Source organism: Balaenoptera musculus, chromosome X (assembly GCF_009873245.2).
Source record: "Balaenoptera musculus isolate JJ_BM4_2016_0621 chromosome X, mBalMus1.pri.v3, whole genome shotgun sequence".
Lineage (NCBI taxonomy): Eukaryota > Metazoa > Chordata > Mammalia > Artiodactyla > Balaenopteridae > Balaenoptera > Balaenoptera musculus.
Window position 1 is genome coordinate 14,630,388 of NC_045806.1, and position 23,402 is coordinate 14,653,789.

The 23,402-nt window shown below is 41.1% G+C and overlaps 1 protein-coding gene across 4 annotated transcripts in view; it reads right to left on the reverse strand.

Annotated features, from left to right (window-relative positions):
* Positions 1-23,402, reverse strand: part of RAI2 (retinoic acid induced 2) — a 402,071-nt gene that overhangs the window by 331,010 nt on the left and 47,659 nt on the right. The window contains exon 3 of one of the 4 annotated variants that reach the window (XR_005018443.1): positions 10,870-10,941. The exons of the other annotated variants lie outside the window; for them this stretch is intronic. The gene's annotated coding sequence lies outside the window, so the exon portion shown is untranslated. Of the gene's footprint in view, positions 1-10,869; positions 10,942-23,402 lie in introns of those variants that run through there. 4 annotated transcript variants of the gene reach the window in all.

The window sequence follows — 23,402 nt, forward strand, 5'->3', positions numbered from 1 at the left end:
AGACTTATAAGCTTTTGCACAGCAAAGGAAACCATCAACAAAACAAGGAGACAACCTACTGAATGGGAGAAGGTATTTGGTAATGATATGACCGATAAGGGGCTAATATCCAAAATATATAAACAGCTCACACAAGTCAACATCAAAAAAACAAACAACCCAATTAAAAAATGGGCAGAAGACCTGAATAAACATTTTTCCAAAGGAGACATACAGATGGCCAACAGGCACATGAAAAGATGCTCATCATCATTAATCATCAGAGAAACGCAAATTAAAACCACAATGAGATATCACTTCACACCTGTCAGAATGGCTATAATCAGAAAGAACACAAATAACAAATGTTGGCAAGGATGTGGAGAAAAGGGAACCCTCGTTCACTGTTGGCGGGAATGTAAATTGGTGCAGCCACTGTGGAAAACAGTACGGACATTTCTCAAAAAACTAAAAATAGAACTGCCATATGACCCAGCAGTTCCTCTCCTGGGTATATATCCTCAAGAAACAAAAACACTAATTTGAAAAGATACATGCACTCCAATGTTCATAGCAGCATTATTTACAACTGCCAAGATACAGAAGCAGCCTAAGTGTCCATCAGCAGATGAATGGATAAAGATGTGGTGTATATATTTATACATGATGGAATACTACTCAGCCATAAAAAAGAATAAAATTTTGCATTTGCAACAACGTGGATGGACTTGGAGGGTATTATGCTAAGTGAAATAAGTCAGACAGAGAAAGACAAATACTGTATGATACCACTTACATGTGGAATCTAAAAAATAAAACTAGTGAGTTTAACAAAAAGGAAACAGACTCACAGATACAGAGAACAAACTAGTGGTTACCAGTGAGGAGAGGGAAGGTGGGAGGGGCAAGAAAGAGGTAGGGATTAAGAGGTACGAACTATTATGCATAAAATAAATAAGCTACAAGGATATACTGTACAATGCAGAGAATACAGCCAATATTTTATAATATCTATAAATGGAGTATAACCTTTAAAAATTGTGAATCACTGTTGTACACCTGTAACTTATATCGTACATCAACTATACCTCAATTTAAAAAAAAAACACATTCCAATAGGTATAAATAAAATGGCGCCGCCATTAACATGCTGGTTGGACATATCTTTCGGCAAACTTTAATGCCTTATTGCTGTCCCTAAGAGTATATTTGAGCTTCTTGTGAAAGAGCCCTTGATTAGAAAGTGAATGCCTAGTGAGAGACTTAAAAAATCTCCAGGCCTGCACACATCTCCTCACATACTGCTCACAAGCCCAAGGGGACACAGAGCTGAGCCCGAGTGCCCTGCACTCAAAAGCTTGTCACAAAATTACGCGTGAATAACAAGAACTGAAGCAGTGTGTTACAGGAATAATCGCTGAGAATGAAAATTCACTTTGGGGTTTTTCTTCTCTGCACTTCCTTATAGTGACTCTCATCTGGATAGTCAGGGACATCCATGTTGCCTTGAGGACTACTGAAGGGGGAATGCAAAGAGAAGATGTTCAGATACTACTGTCCAAAATAAGAACCTGAAGCCCGCAGCAAAAACAACACCATTTTGAAGGCGAAAGCAGGATTGGTTGAGAGGAAAGTCTCTTGATAGAAAGAGAAGGGCAGTTTTCACACTGCTCAGAAAGGCAGTTTTGTTACTGCAGTACAGCCTATCTATCTTGACTAATATAATATCCGGTGAGAGAGGGCAAAGAGCCTAATGCAAGCAGAAGGCAGATGTCTATAAATGTTGCCTGAAGAAAGCGTTCTCTAAAGTGATAAGGTCACTTTTCCAAGAGTTATGTCCTCACCTCGAAGTCAGGCACCTCAATTCATGAAGCTGCACCAGAAGAACTTGACCAAGAAAAAGGAAAAAGAATATCCTTCCTTTCAGCCTTTTTCTTTTTTGCATGTGGCTCAAGATTTAAACTTATCTGTCATTTGTCATTTAACATTCCTTCACACAATTTAAGTAGAAGGTAGGTTCTATTCCAAAGCACAAAACCAAGGAAGGCTAAAGCATAAAACCAACCCCTTTTTTTTCTTAAAGAGTTTACTATCAGATTGGAAGAAATTCTTAAAACCCTAGAGCCATCTCTTCGTGCATATCATGAGTCTATTTTTTCTTCTACAATGAATTTTCCTTGCTTTGAGTCTCTTCAGACAGTCAAAAACACTATAAGAGACCATGTAGTTTTCCTGATCAAATGTGCATGGATTACAGAATGTGCCAGCACTTTGGAATGCACTTTGAACTTTAAACTCATATCAGTTTCTCATTTTACTATCATTTTTTTCCGTCCATCTAATTTTCTCTAAGTTTCTACTCTGTTCAGGGAACAATTGAGAAGGTGGTATGCAGCTAAAATTAAAACCTGCCACTTCCCACATAAAATATGTAAATAGTGCAGCGCAGTTTGCATTTTTAAAGACAGCAATTTCAAATTCTCTTAAGTAGTCTAAGAAAAACCATAGATCAATTTAACCCAGTAACCTCCAACCCTTCACATTCCACAGGACTTTTATTCTAATTAATGGGAAGGATTAACATCTGGATGTTTGGCTTCCCTCTAGTATCTGCCATTCGGTTGACTTGGTTTATTATCCGCATATGGCTGAATGAGTCCCTTACTCTCATTCTTCAAAATTCTATGAAAAGCAACCAAAATGGAAAACTTCTTCTGACTCCTGCCTTGGAAAAGAATGTACTGGTCAGCATTATCAGAATCAGACTGTGGGGAAGTAGTGTGGGCCCCACCTTACAGTTACCCTGACTCCTAGGTGTCTAGTTGAGACACTAGAGCCTCAGGTAGACTCTGCAGTACTGAGGACTGTTGAAGGACTTTATCATTTTGCTGATACGGTTTTCTGAAATTAGAATTATTTATAATACATCATTTTAAAGTAATGGGAATAAATGCATTTTGTTAACTGATAGGCATAAACACTAAGGTCTGTCCCTACATTTCCTCAAGTCTTCCAAACTTCTAGAGTCATCCTATTCTTTAATAGCAAATGTTTTGAGCCCCTGAATTATTCAGGTTAAACTACGCTATGCTACAGCAACGAATTAATTCCAAATTCTAATAGAGATTATTTCTCATTCACACAAAATTCATTGTAGGTGTTCGAGTTGAAAGGCTCTCCCAGGTGGCTTTTCTTCAAGCATTGATTCAGGGGTCCAGGTTCCTTCTACCTTGTAAGCCTGTCATCCCCTATATGCTTTGAATCCTCTGAATTTGGCTGACTGACGAATAAAGTGAGAGAATACAGAAGAGCACATGGGATGGTTTAGGGGCCTAGAAATGAGATGCACCACTTCCACCCCTATTCAATTAGTCACATGGCTCCACCTAGATGCAATGGGGCAGAGAATACAGTCAACTGAGTGCCCAGGAAGAGGAAATGGGTTTGACGCGCATTTAGCCAATCTGCCCCAGCCACGTACCAACAGAAACCACAGTGTTCGATTCCATCAAATCGCCAAGAAGTCTCATTCACCTAATTCTATTTTTATTAAATATATAATTACATATTATTAAACATCATATTTAGTATTCTACATGATATAATAGCAATCATTCACAACTGAGGGTGATTTTTGACTCTTCTCCAGAGGACACTTGGCAATGTCTGGAGACATTTTTGGTGGTCACAACTGGAAGGGATAGTAAGCTTCTGGTTTCTTGTCCAGCATATAAGGAGCTTGTAAATCATCACTCGCAGCTCCACAATAAGAAAAAAGCTGAAGAAAGTGAAATTCAACAACTCTTCTTAGGTTCTTCAGAGAACTGAGGTCATAGGGCAAACTACTGCCCCCAAATTTGGACAGACAGACAGACAGACACAAAGAATCATGTTTTACCATCAGAAGCAGAAATCACTACTGGAACCTGTACAGGATAGGAAAATCTAAGCTTTAATTAACAAAAGCTGGAAGCTCAATACGGACAGTCTTGTGAATTTAAAATGCCACAGGGTCCCAGCCTTAAGGGAGCCCCACTCTTTCCTGAATTTTACTTCCAGGACCCCTATCAGGTTTTCACAGTTAAGACTGAAGGGAGAGAGAGGGGACAATGAGGGGAAGAAAGAATAGCGATATGAAAAACAGATGCATAGTTTATGATCCCATAGTCTTGTGCAAGAAGTGGGTTCATTCTCAGTTCTGAGCTTCCTAGCTGTCTACCCATAGTGGGAAACTCAATGAGTTCCATGACTCACTTTGTCTATTGTTAGCTAGTGACATTTCAGAGAAGCTTCTTCATCGGGTACTCATAATGCAGATACTGCATAAAATAGTGATAGAGGGAGAAATAACAACCTTGAACTTAATATGATATCAAGTTTCTCAATGCCAGTCAGCATTACAACAGCTAAACACAAATCAGCAAAAGCACGTCTACTGGGGCCAAAATAAGTTAGATAAAGAGCTATCTCAGGGTCGGGCTGATTCCAAGAAAAATTTTTAGCATATCTAAAGGAATGAAAAGACTACATGTTTATTCAGGAAATCTCTCATAAAGAACCTTCCCATTAAGTCACTCAAGGGCACCATCTAACCACCTTCCCACTCCCAGTGGTCTTGTTGATGATTACTGAGCCACTGGTCGGCCAGTGACAGTTCTCAAGGTTCTTCAGCCTCAATACATACAAAAACCCAGTTTTCAGAAATACAAGATGCAGCATAAAACCACATTAAATAGGACCAACTGAAGGAAAGGAAGTCTAGACTCATGAAAGTTCTAAATATTCAAAAGATATTCCAGTCCTTTAATATAATACAAGCAATTAACTAAAATATTACCATTAGAATTTCTCAAAGACTTGCTTTAGTAAGTTATTTCTAATTAATATATTTGTCTACCACTTTTTTAAATGTATTTTTTAAAATTTAATTTTATTTATTTTTGGCTGCATTGGGTCTTTGTTGCTGTGCACGGGCTTTCTCTAGTTGCGGCAAGCAGGGGCTACTCTTCGTTGCGGTGCACGGGCTTCTCATTGCAGTGGCTTCTCTTGTTGTGGAGCACAGGCTCTAGGCACACGGGCTTCAGTAGTTGTAGCATAGGGGCTCAGTAGTTGCGGCACTCAGGCCCTAGAGTGCGCAGGCTTCAGTAGTTGCGGCACGTGAGCTCAGTAGTTGTGGCTTGCGGGCTCTAGAGCTCAGGCTCAGTAGTTGTGGCACATGGGCTTAGTTGCTCCACAGCATGTGGGATCTTCCCGGACCAGGGATCAAACCCGTGTCCCCTGCACTGGCAGGTGGATTCCTAACGACTGCGCCACCAGGGAAGTCCCTTTTCTACCACTTAATGCTGCCAAAAACTTGAAAATGGTTTGTTTCCCAAAGAGTTTAAATAGGTTACATGCCTTTCTTGACCCATATAAACTTATGTATAACCTACTAATTTGCTTATTCTTCATCATACTTAAGGCATTAATTCAGAATCAGGTAGTGAGAAATTTACAGAGGTTAAAACATAATGAGTCTTGACCTTCGAATCAGGCATGTGAAGCATATGCTCTTTTGTCTTTGTGTTATTTTTAAAGATTAAAGGGAAATTTCCTCGTGTTTCTAGCAGAGGCAGGGGAAACATGGCCTTTTAAAAAAATATTTATTTACTTATTTATTTGGCTGCACTGGATCTTAGTTGTGGCATGTGGGATCTTCGTTGCCGCGTGCAGGATCTTCAGTTGAAGCATGTGGGATCTTTTAGTTGCGGCATGCGGGATCTTTTTTTAGTTGCGGCACGTGGGACCTTTTTTAGTTGTGGCATGCGGGATCTTTTAGTTGCAACATGCGAACTCTTAGTTGCAGCATGTGGGATCTAGTTCTCTGACCAGGGATCGAACCAGGGCCCCCTGCATTGGGAGTGCAGAGTCTTAACCACTGGACCACCAGGGAAGCCCCAACATGGCCATTTTGAAATATGCCTAGATCATTCTGTGCTTCTTAACAAAGCCTATTCTCAAGAAAACTATTTTTCCAGGGCCTTACCAACTGGGGTTTTACTAACTGACCTGGGAGAAGGGAAACACCCAACTCCAGCCACCTCTAGCCTTCCTATCTCACCTAAGGTTGAGGGGGGGATAAAAGGCACTTGTGAGGGGTACAGACTCACTAAAAGACTAAGACCTAATCATAGGATTATAGAAAATATCCCACACCTTACCACATCAATATGGGCTCTTGTATAATAATAAAGTAATACAACTGAGAGAATTGCACATCTCAGACCTTATTTAAGAAGACTCTAGGGAAACCCAAAGACAACAGGGGATACAAAAATAAGGACATCAGAGGAAATTTTAGCTTTTGATACCTACAGCTAAGGCAAACAATAAGCACAACTTAACTCCTAAGCAGATAAAACATAAAAACCTCACACTAGAGGGATATGTACCTCAGTTCTTTTTATCATTACATCATGTGTGACTTTCTACAAATAATTACCAGGCATTCCAAAAGGCAAAAAACACACCCAGCATCAGAATCAGACTCAGATATGGCAGAGATTTTGTAATTATTAGACTAAGAATTTAAAGCAACTATGATTAATATACTCAAGTCTCTAATGGAAAAAGTGGATAACATGCAAACGCAGATGGAAATGTAAACAGAGAGACAGAAATTCTCGGAATCAAAAGGAAATGCTGGAAATCAAAAACACTAACAGAAATGAAGAATGCCTTTGATGGGCTCGGCAACAGATTAGACATGACTGAGGAAGGGATCAGTGATATGTTAATAGAAACTTCTAAAACTGAAATACAAAGAGAAAAAAAATTAAAAGATAGAACATAATATCCAAGAACTATGGGACAATTACAAAAGTGTCATATATGTATAATAGAAATACCAGATGGAGTAGAAAGAGAAGAAATATTTGAAGTAATAACTGAGAATTTTCCAAAATTAATGACAGACACCAAACCACAGATCCAAGAAGCCCAGAGAACACCCAAAAAGATAAATATTAAAAAATCTATACCTAGACATATCATATTTAAACTGCAGAAAATCAAAGACATAAAATATTGAAAGAAGACAAAGAAATAAAACACTTTACCTATAGAGGAGAAAAGTTAAGAATTACATCAGACTTCTCTTCAGAAATCATGCAAGCAAGAAGAGACTGGAGTGAAATATTTAAAGTGTTGAAAGAAAAAACCCACCAACCTACAATTCTGTATCCAGTCAAATTATCCTTCAAAAGTGATAGAGAAATAAAGACTTTTTTAGACAAACAGAAATTGAGGGAATTTGTTGCCAGTAGATTTGCCTTGCAAGAAATGTTTTAAAAAAAAGTTCTTCTAGAAGAAGAAAAATGATATAGGTCAGAAAGTCAGAACTACATAAAGAAGAGTGCAATAGAAGGAATAAGTAAAGGTAAAATAAAATATTTTTCTTTTTCTAATTCTTAATTAACCTAACACAAAACAGTTCATAATAATTGTAGCAGCAATGTATTCAGCGAATGTAACTTATGAATAAGTGAAACGGATGACAGCAGGTTATAAGGGATGGGAGGGAGGAATTGTGAATACTCTGTTATAAGCTATTTGCACTACCTATGAAGTGGTATAGTGTTCTTTGAAAGTCGATTTGGAATCATTGTAAATGTATATTGAAAACTCTAGAGCAACCATTAAATAGAAGTTATAAAAAAAAGAAGTATAATTGATATGCTAAGAGAGGAAAGAAAACGGAATCATATAAAATGCTCAATTAAAACAAGAGAAGACAGAAAAAAGTAGAAGACCAAACAAACAAACAAAGGACAAGGGCAATGAACAGAAAACAGTAACGACTAGGGGGATGCTACTGGCATCTAATGAGTAGAGACCAGAGATGCTGCTGAACATCTTTAAATGCACAGGACAGACCCCTGCAACAAGGACTTATTCAATCCAAAATGTCAATAGTGATGAGGTTGATAAACTCTGTTATACCAATGTCTCATCAACCCCATGAATTATATATCTGAAAATTTTGTTAGTTACCGAATATGGCAGAGACAGCTAACCATACGATAAAATTCATGCATTTGCTTCCATGTATAAAATTGTTGCTAGGAAATGGTTTCTCCGTCAGGTACTATATTTCTAGCATATGGGTAGAGCCATATGGCTAGCTTTTGACAAAGGAAAGTGAGCACATGTGATGTGTGCCCCTTCTGAGCTCAGGTGGTTAGGAAGCAGGTGTGCCTTCTCCATCTTCTTTTCTTTCACTTGGCTGCTAGCTAGATACAAAGGATTAAGCAGTAGAGTCTTATGCCCTATAGGACAGCAGAGACACAAGATGGAAGAAGCCTGGGTTCCTGAATGACTGCATAGAACACTGTCTGCTGACCAGGAACTCCCTGTGGACAGTTATGAAGGCAAGAAATAAATTCTATTCTACTAAGCCACTAAAATTTGGGGGAATACTTTTTACAGCAGCTAGAATCTCCCTAACTAATACAGTGAAGTTTTAAAAGGTGCTTGCTTCCAAAAGAAACCTGAATCACCAACATTAAAAACTTACTATTGAGGTAACACATCTCTTGAACAACTTCTTCAATTGTTCAGGAGACACTGCAGATTCTGTCACAAGGGTTATGTTATGAAGACTCCATTTCTTATGAAGTTTTCAAACAAGACTTTATCTTGAAATAATGACTATCGCATGTGTCATTCTCCCTTATCCTTCTCCCCCTCCCCTGGCTGAGCGAGACGTATAGTATCTTCCTCTTGTAACAGCCCCAGTTAAATTTCCCAGTTACCCCAGGAGCTTATGGACCAGCCCAGCTTCCAGTTCCCCTAAAAAAGAGAACTTCAGGTGCCATCTCACTCACTGGTAAACCACCAATTCTGTTTCTGTTGCTGTAGAGAACACAGAGTCCAGTAGAAACTGGTCAGTCCCTATTAATATTTTGAATATTAAAAGAAGGAGACTTTATCTAAATGTACCCTACCTACAGCTATAGTGAACCATGCTAGACACATATACATAAGAATCTCGTATGCAACAAAGGTCATCATACTAATCAGTGGTGAACTAAAGTTTTATTAAATAAACTGTCTCAGGCCAACTAGCTGACTAAACCAGAAAAAAAAATAGCCCCAAAGTTAGATTCTTACTTCACACCATACCAGAAAATAAATTCTTGATGGGTTGATAATTAAAAGAGAAACACAAATTTAAAAACAAATGCTTAAATCATATTGACATGGTAACAAACTTCCAAAATATAAAAGCAGAGAAAGAAATCAATATGATCATCTATAAACACCATAAATAAAATTAAAAGGCAAATGAGCAAGCAAGGAAAATATCTGTACTACATTTAATATTATTGACCTAAATATTTTAAAAATCAGTGTCTTTTAACAGATGAAATCCTAAAAAAAAAAGAACATGAAAAAATAAATAAAAGATGAAATCCTAATGGAAAAAATAGGTGAAGGTTGTGATAGACACTTCACAAAAGAAGAAATAAAAATAGCTAATAATGTGCGAGAGAATGTTCAATTTCCAACTAATAAATGAATGCAAATTAAAACATACTATTTTTACCTTTCAAACTGACAATAATTTAGAAATGATAATTTAGAAATTGTCCTACTCTGTTTTGATAAATGTGCAATGACATGAACAGTCTCATTACCTTCTTAGAATGCTATAAACTGCGAAGACATCCTGAAAGGCAATTTGGCAATATAGATCAATGGCTTTAGAAAATACCACAAACTTGACCCAATAATTCTACTTCTAGGAATTATAGCTACTAAAGAGGTAATCAGAAAAGTGGACAATGATGAATGTACAAGGATTGCCCCCCCAGCTTTGTCTATAATAGAAAAAATTGGGAATCACCTAGAAGAATGTCTAAATAAATGATGGCACACTTATTTAATAAAACCTTAAGCATCCAGTAAAGAACACATTTTCAAGGAATATTTAACGACATGAGAAAATGCTCAGAACATAACGGAAAAAGCAGGATATAAAACTGTATATTTCATGTCACAATTTTATAGTGAAATGCAATGAAGAAATGTTAGTAGTAGTCTCTGTAGTGAGATTATGGGTGGTTTCTAGTTTCTTCTTTATTCTTTTCAGTGTTTATCCTCCACATTTTCTAATTTTAAAAGTTTTTACCTTTATAATCAGGAAAAAAGCAAATGAAATGTTATAATCCTTTTTAGCTTTACCATATTTCCAGGGGGAAATTCTGTCTTGATTATTTGTAAAGCTGAACGTTCTGTTTCCGACTTGGTAGAGCCTGTATACACTAAGGACTGACTCTAAGTCAGCTATCCGGGTGGGCCTGGTAAACTTCTCACTTTGTTACTCAGGCAACTTCCCAGTTCAATGTTTTCCATGCCAGCCTTGTCTGTGGCACAACTTAGAAGTTCTGAATTTTTTAAGAACTCAAGCGAAATTCCTCAGAAAACATATCTGGTTAGTAGCTGCCCATTCAATGAAGCAGTGAAAGTAATGGGGAGCAAAGACAGGGAATTCTTTAAAAAGCACTTATTTTACTTGAATTATCTAGAAAGAAAAGGAAAGGGAGGAGGGAAACCTCTTGGATCTAAAAAAAAAATCGCTGCAGTGTCCATTGAAGGTCACCATTCCGGTTGTAGGATGCTGTGTAACAGATCACTTCAAAGCTTAGTGGCTTAATACAAGAATCATTTATTACCTCTCATGGTTTTCTGAAGTTCAGGAATCTGGGAACAGCTTAACTGGTGAGTCTGGCTCAGAGTCTCTCATGAGATTGCATTAAGATGTCAGCTTGTCTGGGGCTGGATCAGGATCCACTTCCAACATGGCTCACACTCATGGCTGGTAAATTGGTGCAGGCTGTTGTCTGCAGGCCTCAGTTCCTCTCTCTGTGGGCCCCTGCACAGAGCTACAGAGGTGTCCTCATGGCATGGTGCTGGCTTCTCCTAGAGGGAGGGATCCAAGGCAGAGGCCCCAGTGCTTCTTAGGACCTAGCCTCAGCAGTCACACTGTCACTTCTGCAATATCCTATTGGTGACATAGGTCAGCCCTATTCAATGGGGGAGGGAAGGAGAGGGGAGGGGTGGGGTGTGACTACCAGGAGGCAAGAATCAGTGGAGACCATTATATAGGCTGACTGCCTGGTTACCTATCCAGCATCTTGACAATGACCACTTCCTGACAAAACCACAGACTTTTGTTTGGGTGTCTTTCTTTCCCCGATACCATTGGTGAGACTAATTGAGCTAAATGTAATTACAGCCCCTTTGACAGTGATTGGCTCAAAATTCCACACCTAAGCCAGTTAGCACACGGCATTCTCCCAGCCTCCATGATTATTCAGGGGTTGGCGTATGACCAGATTCAGGCCAATGAGGCACAAGAGGACACTTTTGGGGTGCTTCTTAAAGAGAACCACCAGAAAAGATGGTTCCTGTCTTCCTCGGGCGTTTTGGGGTATGGATCTGAGCCCCAGGGGTGCTGTAGCACCTTCTACCAGCCTGAGAATCAAGCCACACTGTGGAGGAGGAGAGCTGAAAGATTCTCAAGAGAAGATGGTCTTCATAGGACCAAAGCTGATCACTGCCCTGCCAATGGGCTCGTCATTTATTTGGAGCAATTAATTTCCCATATTTTTGAAGACACTTTAAGATAGGGTTCCTAGCATATACAACCAAACCTGATTTTTCTCACTTGCAAAATGGAGATAGCATGAGGCTACAAGAAATGAAGACAAATGTTTTGACTAGAAGAAATCTTGCTCTTTAACATTAGGGGTAATTATATCTACTTGAACCAAACCAAAATTTGGGACAGCTACCCTGATATGTGGATAAGAGTATTACCAAGCAGCTTTGATCCAACACGTCCAGAACCAACAATGGCTACACCCATAGGCCAAAGAGATGACTGCTTTGGGGGTGCAATGTCAGGACTGCCTGAACAGGATGTGCTGGGATCTGGGGTCCCAGCTGGGGGAACAGTAAGCTCGAGATTTCTGAGCTGTGGCGAGGGACACCAGGAGAGGTCACACAAAACTGATCTTCAAAATGAGCACCAAGTGGCCCTGAGAGGTCCACCACTTCTGGCCAGTGCCTGAAATGCCACATGAGCCCCTTGATCTAAGGCTGACAGGAGGAACATGATGAAGCTTAACAGTCACTAGCATCTCACCATAAATTGAGGTCTTAGCCCCGCCTGAGATTTGTGTGCAATATTTGTACAGAATAAAGGAACATGCCATGGAAGTGAAGGGACAGAGAAAGAGGTCCAAGAATCTGGAGGGCACTGAAGACTAACTTGGCTGCATCGTACTTTTGCAGATAGCATAAAAACTTGGCTGATTCAGTTTTACCAATGGCAGGTCATTTACGATATTTAAGAAGCATGTAAATAGACTTACTATAATGCCAGGCACTGCACTGAGTGCTTTACATTTACTTATTTAATCCCGTCAACAATCCCATGAAATAGGTATTCTTATCATCCTTATTTTACAGATTAGGAAACTGTAAAATAAGGCACAGAGATGTTAAGAAACTGGCCCAAGGTCACACAGCTAGAAACCAAGGCACAGAGAGGTTAAGTGACTTGCCCATTATCACACAGCTGGTAAGTGGTAGAGTCAGGATTTGAATACAGTCTTTGCTGCCAGGGCCCATGCTCCTAACCACCATGCCTGCTGCCTATGTTATCACATTTCAGTTTCTTTGCAGGCTTGCTGCTAAATGTCCCCTGGTGGGGATGTTCCTCTCTGCATGACTGTTTACCCTAGGGTCTTAGTGAAGCTGGAGCAGATTTAAGTACATGTAGTAGCTGTGGGTGGTTTTTCTATCAGGTCTGGCCCTCAGTCCTGGGACACTGGGTTGCCACAAACTCTAGTTATGCTGTCTTCAACCAGCCTGATGAATAGCCATAACTTAATGCAGCCAATCACGAGGGACTCAGGCCAACCATTTACTTCTTTGTCCAAGCTTCCTGATCATTCCAGGCCTCTGCCCATCACACACCCTCCTTCTTAAATACTATCATCAGTGCTGGGGTCATTAGGGAGAAAACCAATGAAGAGGAAATGATTATAAAAGTTACATCTGCTGTTCAGGCAGCTGTTCTCTTTCCTCGTTAGGACAATCAATCATTTTTCAACCTCATTTTTGTAACTAGGAAAAGGCTTCATTTATTCTAAGACTAAGGAATAGGAATGAGGGAATTAAATCCCACAGGTCTTTAGCTGATGGGATTTTTTTTTTTAATATTCTGTCCTCGCCAATGACCTAATTAAGCTTTCAGAGAATGATAAACTCTCAGCTCCTCTGTCTCGTTTCCATCCGTGCTTTTGCAGAAGAGGAGCTCCACACCCCCAGTAGTCCATGCCTTTTCTTCCAGCTTTCTTTTCAGTCTCATCTTTGTAGATTAAGCTCAGCTTTCTCTGACTTCCTGTAAGGGCTTCTTGGAAATGTGTCATCATCACTAAAACTTCACAGCCAAGTTGCAGTGTCATAGAGGCATTAAGTCATATATCCGTGGAGTCAGAACTGTAGGGGAGGAAATTCACCCCTTGTAATGATGATGAGTCCCAACTATGGAGGCAGACTGCCCAGGTTCAAATATCAACTTTGCCCCTTACTAGCTATTTGACCTTGGGCACATTACTGAGCCTCTTGGTGCCTTGGTGTCCTCATCTGCAAAATGGAGAATAAAAGTATATACAGATCTCCTGGGGTTGTCGTGGGGCTAAGTTAAATAATAGTATACATAAAGCACTTAAAACAGTGCCTGGCACACAGTAAACAAAATTTTATGTATATCTATTATTATTGTTGCTGCTGCTGCTGTTGCTGTTATTATCTAGTTCACCTGCCTGTGATGCTTATATGTCCTCTTGAACATCTTCCTCTTCAAACCCCCAAAGTCTGATCAGCCCAACCATCTGACTTATCCATGCCTGTGTCCTGGCTGTTGAGAGTTTTGGGGAAAATCAAACAAGTGTGCGGACTGCAAACTCATGTTCTCCAAGCTAAGCCCACTCCCCAGGTACTCCATTGGTATGCCATCGGTGTACTCCACCAACCAGGATCCAGGCAGAAAGACAAAGCACCAGTTATTTCAGCAGAGGTAAACCAGGGATGGGAGATGAAATTGCTGAAAAAGACACTGAAGAACTCAAAAGGTAGACAGGGGATGCTGAGATAACACAGGAATCAGTGGCCTCCCCGGGATGTGGAGGAACAAAGGGAAGAGGTTGAGGTTATCAGAACCTAGAAGCCTGGAGAAGGGACCCCATGGGGTTGTGACCCAGAGCCCCAGAGAGGAGACAACACCCATCTATGAAGGGACGTAATGAGGCTGATTATGAGAGTGTTGGGGAAAATGCAAACTGGATGGGAATCAATTAGTGCCAGGGTGATGCTCACAGCAACAGGAAATAGACATTAAACTCACAGGAAGCAAACAGGAAAGAGCAGCCACCTGTCCTGCCGCACTGATCTTTCTAAAAACCAAATGTGGCCAGGTCACAAGCCTTCTTAAATCCGTGGCTTTCTCTGCATCTCCAGCAGAGTGTGGAGTGTAGCTTGTTGTATGGGCCTCCTAGAGCTGGTCCTGGCTTGCTCACAAGCACTATCTTTTCCCGCACTCCAAGCTCTCTCCCTGACAGCATCCACGCCAACCATGTTGAACTCACTGCATTCTCCCAAACACTCCGTGCCTTTGTTCTGGCCTGGGAAGCTCTTCTCTATGAAGTCTTTGTTGATCACCCAAACTAGAAATGGCTAATCCTTTCTGTGTGCCCTCCCTATAAACCCAACATACTTCTTTTAGCGGATGCTGCTGGGGCCCTGCCTACATCTCCTTGGAAGAGATGCTTACTATGACGAGGAAGACACAGAAGGATGCTTGCTATGAACACCTGTCGCTCCACCTGGGGCTCTATATTGGCCCACCAGAGCACATTTGGCCAGGTGCTCGGGAGTAGTGCTAGGGAGTTAATGCCACTCCAGACAGCCTTCAAACACTGATGAAGAGGGACCTGATGGCTAACTGCCCCAGCTGTGTGGCCCCTTGATTGGGAGAATGAGGCACATTTACACCGGCTCCTAGAGTTCCCCAGGGAGACTGAACCCTAGTTGCCTATGGTAGTAACTAGCTTAAAAATGCACCCTTGATCAGCTTTCTTCTGTTCCCTGCCTTAATTCCCTGATCTTTTCTACCAGTATTTCCTGGCATCACTTCCCAAATAAATTACTTGCATTCGAATCCTTGTGGCACAGGCCTGCTTTGAGAGAAACCCAAATTACGACACTTCTCTCACAGCCCATTACATAGTGTTGTACTTCTGTTTCAACATCCCTATCACCCTAAGAACTCTCAACTCTATCATTCTTCTTGTATCCTCAGGTCGTAACACAGTTCCAGTCACCTAATATGCCTTCCATCCATGCTTATTGACTAAGGGGAGAGATCTGAAAACCAAAACTGTGGCAGTGTAAAATGTGATGTGTGATGAGCAGGGATTATTGAAGAAGGCTAGCAAGGGGCTTTGAGATTATAAGTCACATTTCTGGAGGTGGGGCTACTTGGGCAGCCAAAGAAAGGGAGTAGAATTGCTACTTCAGAGGAGATGGAAATAGCAGTAATAGAATCATTCACATAAACACACACACACACACACACACACACACACATAAACACACAGAGAAATGTGAGAGACAGGAATTTTGTCCCTTTCACCCATAGGTCTGGCTCCCACAGCAGCTGTCACCTCTAATTCTAACAATCATATATCCCTTTATGCTACTCTAAGAAATGCCATGCCCGAGTCACATCACTGTGGCAGCCCTTTCACTCTGAGAAGCTCAGAAAGCAGGCAGTCCTAACATTGTCTGGCATGGCTGATGTCCAGCTTAAAGGCCATCTGGTCCCTCTCCAATCAGGACCAGCCATGTTGGGAATATTCCCTCCAAATTAATCCTTCCTGCGAATGAGACTGATCATAAATAAGAGCCTTGCCATAATGCCCAAGAGTGTCCCAATTCTCTTATGACTGCCAGCATTAGAAATAAAATCTCCACATACCAGAGTCATTTCACCTTCTTCTGCAGGAGGGCTTCTGTGCAGCCCAAGGGCTGCGTTCTATTATGCAAGTTATTCTGACCTCTTCTAGCCAAGCTCCATATCAACAGTTTTTTACCATATGCCCTCCTGCCTGGACAACCTGGGGGCCTCTAAATCAACGCATTTCATGATTCTTTCCAATAATATAACTACTAGAGAAGATTTTAAAATTATAATTATTTTATTATCTAACTTTTTTGAGCACCTACAATGCGCCAGTACCACTTACAAAGCACTGCGCAAAAATGTTTTACATACAACAGCTCTTTAAATCCTCAAAACAACTCAAGAAGAAAGGTAGGTGGATTAGCTTCATGTCATAGTAGGGAAAGCAGAGAGTATGCCTGACTGGCTTAAACACAGGCTTTCCAACTCCCAAGCCTGTGCACTTTACCACAGTATTATTCTGGCATTATTTCAAACTTCATACAATAGAATTTTATTACTGAAAGGGATCATAGAGATTAACTAGAATCCAACCCCCTTCTGAGATGCTGCTCCCTGATAATTTAACACATGGTCTTGGCAATCAGACAGACCTGAGCTGGAGTTGCAGACCTGCCACTTAACTAGCTGTGTGATCATAGACAAGACCTTTACTCTCTTGGGCTTCCCTGGTGGCACAGTGGTTAAGAATCCGCCTGCCAATGCAGGGGACATGGGTTCGAGCCCTGGCCCAGGAAGATCCCACATGCCACGGAGCAACTAAGTCCGTGAGCCACAGCTACTGAGCCTGTGCTCTAGAGCCCATGAGGCACAACTACTGAAGCCTGTGCGCCTAGAGCCCGTAATCCGCAACAAGAGAAGCCACCACAATGAGAAACCCGCGCACCACAATGAAGAGTACCCCCTGCTCCCCACAACTACAGGAAGCCTGAGCACAGCCACGAAGACCCAACGCAGCCAAAAATTAATTAGTTAATTAATTTTTAAAAAAGAAAAAGAAAAAAAGACCTTTACTCTCTTTAAGCTTTTAGTCTCCCCATCTGTAAAATGGAGCTAATAGGTACCTCTTGAGGATAGGATTGTTGTGAGGAAGAAACAAGATCCTGTATGAAAAGGACTTAGCTTGCTGCTTAGCAAGTGTCTATTAAATATTAGCTAACACTTATGTAGTACTAACTACATTCCAAGTACTCTTCTAAATGCTTGTCACACATTGAATTCATCCTAATTCCCAAAATTACCTCAGGAAGTAGCTGCTATTATAATCCCCACTTTACAGATGGATTAACTGAGGCATGTGTCAGACACCAAACCACAGATCCAGGAAGCTCAAGAGAACACCAAGCAGGATAAATGCCCAAAAAACTACACCTAGGTCTATCATATTCAAACTGCAGAAAGTCAAAGATAAAGAAAAAATTCTTGAAAGAAGACAGAGGGCAAAAACATCTTACCAATACAGAAGCAAGGATAAGAATTACATCTGATTTCTCATAAACCATGCAAGCAAGAAGAGAGTGGAGCAAAATATTTAAAGTGTTAAGAGAAAAAACCCACCAACCTAGAACTCTGTAATCTTTGAAATTATCCTTCAAAAGTGAGGAGAAATAAAGATTTTCTAGGACAAAAATTGAGGGAACTTGTTGCCAGAAGATCTCCCTTGCAAGAAATATTACAAGAAGTTCTTCAGAGAGAACGAAAATAATATAGGTCAGAAACTTGGATCTACATAAAGACAGACGGAATATCAGAGGATGAATTAAAAAAGGCAAACTAAAAACTCTTATTTTTCTTATACTTAACTGCTCTATAGATAACAGTTCATTCAAAATAATAATAGCAACAATGAATTCAACTATGTGTGCTTACCTGTATATATATATATATATATATATATATATATATATACACACATATATATATACACATATGCTTATGTATAAATGAAATGAATAATAGTAATGATACAAGGGATGGGAGGAAGGAATTAGGACTATTTTGTTGTTATAAGGTACCTGTACTACCCATGAAGTGGTATAGTGTTACTTGAAAGTGGACTCATATCTGCTGTAAATATATACAGCAAACTCTAGAGGAACCACTAATAAAGTAAATAAGAAGTATAATTGATATGCTAAAACTGAGAGAAAATGGAATCATACAAAGTGCTCAGTTAAAACCGCAAAAGCCAGAAAAAGTGTGAAAGACAAAAATAGGAAAAAAAGAATAAGGGCAACAAATAGAAAACAGTAACAAATATGGTAGATAGTCATTCAACTATATCAATAATCACTTTTAAACATCAATGGTCTAAATACACCAATTAAAAGACAAATTGTCTCACCACAGAAATACAAAGCATCCTAAGAGACTACTACAAGCAACTCTATGCCAATAAAATGGACAACGTGGAAGAAATGGACAAAATCTTAGAAAGGTATAACCTTCCAAGACGGAGCCAGGAAAAAATAGAAAATATGAACAGCATTTTTAATGTGTTGCTTTATTAATTTTTGAAAGGTAATGGTCCCCCCTCCTCAATTTCACCAACCAAAGAGGACGATCCACATTCCTCTCCTACTGCCTTCAGTGATACCACATCTGAGATTCAGCCCCAATTTTCTTTCACCTTTTCAGGATTAATTAGAAAAACGTGCCCCCCAGTAGGAACTTAGTATGAATTTGTGAGGTTATACAATCATTTTAGAGATTCAAAAAAATAAAATAAAAAGGAAAGAAAAAAAGACAAATTGTCAGAGTGGATCAAAAAAACAAGACGACTATATGTCTACAAGTAACTCACTTTAAATATAACGACACATATAGAAAAGTAAATGAATGGAGAAAGACATACCACTCTAACACTAATAATCAAAAGGAAGCTGGAGTGGCTGTATTAATTTCAAAGAGAACAGACTTGAGAGCAAGAAAAGTCATCAGGGATAAAGAGGGGCATTACATAATAATAAAGGAGTCAATTCTCCAAGACATAATGTATGCACCTAACAACAGAGCATCAAAATATGTGAGGCAAAAACAGAACTGCAAGGAGAGATAGACAAATCCACTATTACAGGTGGAAACTTCAACACCCCTATATCAGAAACAGATCCAGCAGGCAGAAAATCAGTAAGGACATAGTTGAACTCAAGAGCACCACCAATCAACTGGACTTAATTGACATCTATAGACAACTTCATCCAAAAATAGCAGAATAGAGGGGGAGTCAAAATGGTGGAGGAGTAGGAGGATGTGGAGTTCACTTCTCCCCACAAATGCAGCAAAAATACATCTACAGATGGAAGAATTCTCACAGAGCACGTGCTGAACACTAGCAGAGGACCTCGGATGCCTAAAAGGACAAGAAAGATCCCTATGTAACCAGGTACGATAAGGATAGAAGAAGGGAAAAGGAAGAGGAGAGCAAGCGGGACGGGACCTGTGCCCCTGCAAGGAGAAGCTGAAGAAGAGGAGAGGTTCCTGCACTGGGAAAGCCCCCTCACTGGTGGGGAGATCAGCTGGGACAGAAGTGGAGCTTCGGAGGCCAGGAGGAGAGTGCAGCAATCGGTCTGTGGCAGGAAGGACAGAGTGAGACCCACACAAGCAGTGCGTGCCACAGCCCTGCGCATCCCAGCCTGAGACATGTGTCCGCCGGTATGCACAGGGACTGGGTGCTGGAACTTGGGGGTTTGGAGAGCAGACCCAGGGAGAGGACTGCTGCCAGCTGTGAGGAGACGGCCTCAGGGGATAAGAGTGAGGAGCCCTGCAACTGGAAATGCTTGTGGAGGAAGCCTTGACAGCCATAGAAGCAAAGTGCCATTGTTGAGTGATGTACAAAGGGCGGGGCCCGCCATTGCAGCCTCTCTCTCCATGTGCAGGCCCCTGCCTCCACAGGCACTAGGAAGGGCTCCCGCTGGCGTGGGCTTGCACACCCCCAGCTGCTGCCACCTCCTCTGCCACCTCCCACCCAGGCGAGCTCACGTGCTCTGGGGCAGTCTCGGGAGCAGACGCCTGTCGGTGGCCCACATGCAGAGGCAGGGTTGAAACCACAGCTGAGCCCCAGGGGTTGTATGACTAAGGAAGAAGAGCTGAAATCTCCCCTCGCAGCTGTGCGAACCATGGATTTATACCCCCGCAACTGGCTTTGTAAACTCAGCACCTACAGAACATCTGAATGGACAATGAATGCTCCCGTAGCTGAGATGGGTCTAGCTTTAGCAACTGTGGACTTTGTGGGCAGGTACATGCGGGGGTTGGGCCAGGCCAGAGTCTGAGCTGCCTCCATAGTGCCCACAGCGGGTCCAGATCCATGATTACTGCAAGTACATCTACGTTGGTGGCCTGGTGAAAACAATGCCTCAGAGACACCAGGACCAATTGCCGGCATACCCACAGTTAAAGTGAGGCCAAAAGCAGTGCCAACAACAGTGTAACAGTGTGAAAGGTGACACAACAGAGCACACCCACAGGTGAACAGCTCCAAATAAGGAATACTCAGTGGCTTCTCTCCCAGTGGGAGTGCTCCAATCCCACCTACCTTGCACCACAGATCAGAAACAAAGCTAGGGAACACATTGGGGGGCCTCTACTCCAACAACTAGGGAGGAGAACCTGCTCCTGACAGGGCAGTGACAACCAAAGAGCAAAGGGGAGGCCCCGCTCAATATCCAGTGCAGGCTCTGATCACCACAACATCAGTCACACCTCCAATGAAGGGGATAAAGGCCAGCCTACACTGAGGAAAGAGGTGGCAGACATCCATTCTAAAAACAGCCCTTGGACCAAAAAATAGTAAATACATGCAGGCTACACAGGGACATTCCCACATAAAAATAGCTCTCCAAGACAGTCTGAGGGTCTAGCATCAGGAGGAAGAACCCTCAAAACATTTAGCCTTGAAGCCCAGCAGGGCTTGAGTGCAGAAGCTCCACAAGGTTGGGGGAAACAGAGACTCCACTCTTGGAGGGTGCACACAAGATCTCACATGCACGAGGATGCAGCAGAAAGCAGTACCTCCATAGGAACCAGGGCTAGACCTACCTAGGGGTCTTGGAGGGTCTCCTGGCGAGGTGAGGGTCAGCTGTAGCCCACTGTGGGGACAAAGACACTGGTAGAGGAGGCCCCAGGGAATACTGATCAGCATGAGGTCTCCCAGAGGTCCCCATTTTGGCACCAAGAGGTAATCCCATCCAGCAGCCTGCAGGCTCCAGTGCTGGAAAGCCTCAGGCCAAACAATGAACAAGATAGGAACACAGCCCCACCCATCAGCAGACAGGCTGCATAAAGCCATACTGAGTTCTCAGCCAGCTCAAAACATACCCCTTGACACGGCCCTGCCCACCAGAGGGACAAAACCCAGCTCCACCCACCAGAGGGCAGGCACCAGTCCCTCCCACCAGGAAGCCTGCACAAGACCCTTGACCAACCTCACCCACCAGGGGGCAGACACCAGAAGCAAGAGGAACTACAATCCTGCAGCCTGCAGAAAGTAGACCACAAACACAGAAAGTTAGAAAAAATGAGATGACAGAGAAATATGTTGCAGACAAAGGAACAAGATAAAAGCCCACAAGAATAACTAAATGAAGAGGAAATAGGCAATCTACCAGAAAAAGAATTCAGAGTAATGATAATAAAGATGATCGAAAATCTCGGAAAAAGAATGAAGGCACAGACCGAAGAGATACAAGAAATGTTTAAAAAAGAGGTAGAAGATTTAAAGAAGAAACAAACATAGATGAACAACACAATAACTGAATTGAAAAATACACTAGAAGGAATCAACGGCAGAATAACTGAGGCAGAAGAATGAATAAGTGAGCTGGAAGACAAGGTGGTGGAAATCACTGCCACAGAACAGAATAAAGAGAAAAGAATTTTAAAAATGAGGACAGTTTCAGAAACCTCTGGGACAACATTAAATGCATCAAGATTCACATTACAGGAGTCCCAGAAGAAGAAGAGAAAGGGAAACGGCCTGAGAAAATATTTGAAGCAATTACAGCCAAAAACTCCCTAACATGGGAAAAGAAATAGTCACCCAAGTCCAGGAAGCACAGAGAGTCTCATACAGGATAAACCCAAGGAGGAATGCCAAGAAACATAGTAATCAAACTAACAAAAATTAAATACAAAGAAAAATATTAAAAGCAACTAGGAAAAAGCAACAAATAACATACAAGGGAATCCCCATAAGGTTATCAGCTGATTATTCAGCAGAAACTCTGCAGGTCAGAGGGAGTGGCAGGATATATTTAACGTGATGAAAGGGGAAAACCTACAACCAAGAATACTACCCAGCAAGGCTCTCATTCAGATTTGACAGAGAAATCAAAAGCTTTACAGACAAACAAAAGCTAAGAGAATTCAGGACCACCAAACCAGACTTACAACAAATGCTAACGGAAATTCTCTAGGTGGGGGGAGGGGGGAGGGGGCCACAACTAGAAACAAGAAAATCACAAATGGGAAAGCTCACCGGTAAAGGCAAACATACAGTAAAAGTATGCTATCATCCACACACAAATATGATATCAAAACCAGCAATTGTGAGGAGAGTAAAAATGCAAGAAATGGGAAATGCATTTGAAATTAAGAGACCAGCAACTTAAAACAACCCTGTACATTTATAGACTGCTATATCAAAACCTCATGGGAACTGCAAACCAAAAAACTACAATAGATACACACAAAAAGAAGAAAAACACTAAAGATACTCATCAAACCACAAGAGAAGAGAACAAAAGAAAAAGAAAAGAAAGAAGACCGAAAAAACAAATCCAAAACAATTAAGACAATGGGAATAGGAACATACATATCGATAAATACCTTAAATGTAAATGTATTAAATGCCCCAACCAAAAGACATAGACTGGCCTAATGGATACAAAAACAAGACCCGTATACATGCTGTCTACAAGAGACCCCTTTGGACCTAGGGACACATACAGACTGAAAGTGAGGGGATGGAAAAAGACATTCCATGCAAATGGAAATCAAAAGAAAGCTGGAGAGCTGGAGTAGCAATTCTCACATAAGACAAAATAGACTTTAAAATAAACACTGCTAAAAGAGACAAAAAAGGACACTACATAATGATCAAGGGATCAATCCAACAAGAAGATATAACAATTGTAAATATATATTCACCCAACATAGGAGCACCTCAATATATAAGACAAATGCTAACAGCCATAAAAGAGGAAATTGACAGCAACACAATAGTAGTGGGGGGATTTTACACCCCACTTATACCAATGGACAGATCATCCAGACAGAAAATCAATGAGGAAACACAAGCCTTAAATGACAAATTAGACCACATGGACTTAACTGATATTTATGGGGC